Raw genomic sequence first — 2,224 nt, 5'->3', positions numbered from 1 at the left:
CGGGAAGCTTTGATGTTATTGGCCTCAACCCAGTCATTATGTTCTGGTCCAAAGTCTTTCCATTTAATCAGATAGTACAACCGACCTCTAGGGGTGTGCAAAAAAATAAATAATTCGGCCCGATTCAGATTCGGCGGAATAGGGCAGAATCAATTTCTGCTGACAGAAAGACTCCCATTGTATCCTACGGGCTATTGAAGTAAATGGTGAAAACATGGGGTATATTCTGGGGGATGGAGGGGAGGGGGTTTGAGGAAGAGGCTCCAAACTTGCTGGATGGCTGCTGGAACCTCTCCCAAAGATACCTACAATGTTTCAAGAACATTGTACCAGGGGGCCCAATTCTATGGGCCCCCAAACAGGTTGCCCATCCCCTCCATTGTTCTCTATGGTGGGAAAAAGGTACTTCCCCCCATGGTGCTGTTAGTGGCTCTGGGGGGGCGGGTTTGAGGGAGAGGCTCAAAATTTTCAGGGTAGCTTTGGGAGCCTCTCCCCAGATAAAACACAATGTCCCAAAGCAATTGGACCAGTGGTCCCAATTCTATGGGCACCCAAACAGGTTACCCCCCATTACCTCCATTGTTTCCAATGGGGAAACCCAGTCAGCAGCACTAAAGGCAGGCAAGCAGGCAGCACCCAGCAGTCAAACTCTCCCAGAGAATCTCAGGGAAAGTGAACTGTCTTGGGAGGTGCTTGTTTGCCATGAGAACAAGTGGCACATTCCGGAACAAGTGGCACTGTGGCAGTGCAAGCATGCCACAGCGCCACACAGAAACCCCAAAAGACCAACGGGAACAACATTTATACAGGGCCTGCCCTGTATAAATTGATGGTGCAACCTCATTGGACCACTCACACACACACACCCCTCAAAAAGAATATTTGTAGCACTGGAAAAAATGCAGAAAAGGGCAACTGCAATGATAAGAGGACACTTTCCCTGTGAAGAAAGGTTAAGGTGCTTGAGGATCTTAGCTTTGAAAAACAATGACTGATGGGTGACATGGTAAGAGTTTTACAAGGCTATGCATGGGATAGAGCAGGTAGAGAAAGAAGTACTTTTCACCCTTTCTCAAAAGACAAGAACTCACGGGCACTCCATGAAATTGCTGAGCATTAAAATATTTAACAAGAAGAGTTAAACAAAAGAAAGAGACAAATAGAATCATGGCTATAAAAGATAAAAAGGGAAATTTAAACTTTACTACTGAAAGTATAACAAAACAATTTTTAGAATATTACAAACATCTTTATGATGATAAAAATATAGATGTAGATTTAATTTTAAAAAATTGGAACAAAATTATAATACAATTAAACTCTCCCTGGAACATAAAGCAATAATGGAGGCTTTAATTACAGAAAAGGAAGTGTTACAGGCCATCCAAAAAATTAAAAATTAATAAAGCCCCAGGTCCAGATGGATTTACTTCTGATTTTTATTTAAAAATATGTAAATATTTTGGTAAGGCCCTTCACTACAGCCAGTAATTATGTTCTAGAATCTGGCAGTCTTCCACCAACTTCGAAACAGGCAACAATAGTCATCCTACCAAAACCTGAAAAAGACCCCACAATAGTTACATCTTACAGGCCCATCTCTCTGCTCACAGTGGATTTTAAACTATTTTCATCTATAATAGCAACTAGGTTAAACTCTTTTATTACTCAATATGTTCCTCAAGAACAGGTTGAATTTATGCCCACTAGAGACTTAACAGATGGTACAGATAAAGCTTTGAGTTTGAATTTTTGTAAGGTCAAGCAACTGAAATCAGTTCTAATTGCACTTTATTTATTTATATATTTATTTTGGGATTTATATCCCGCCCCATCCAATATTCAGCTCGGGGCGGCTTACAAAAGTTAAAATGTACATACATACAACAACATGATAAAACAATATATCTGACATAAAATTTGGTGCTAATTAATTTACATAAAATCCAAGATGGCCAACATCCCACATTGGCGGCAGTTCTTTACAGCAGAAGCACCAGGAAGAATGTTCCCCCAGCTCTATTGGGCGACATCTACCCCTACTATATGGGGTAGATGGTTGGAAATATCATTGATGGAACAGTGGCGGCGGCGGTTCCCCCTCGAAAGCCTGGCGGAAGAGCTCCGTCTTGCAGGTCCTGCGGAACTGCACTAAGTCCCGCAGGGCCCGAGTCTCTTCCGGGAGCTCATTCCACCAGGTGGGAGCCGCCACCGAGAACGCCCT

Source organism: Gekko japonicus, unplaced genomic scaffold (genome assembly GCF_001447785.1).
Source record: "Gekko japonicus isolate JY-2015 unplaced genomic scaffold, Gekko_japonicus_V1.1 scaffold4399, whole genome shotgun sequence".
Taxonomy (NCBI): Eukaryota; Metazoa; Chordata; class Lepidosauria; order Squamata; family Gekkonidae; genus Gekko; species Gekko japonicus.
Note: the sequence above shows the minus strand (reverse complement) of the source record.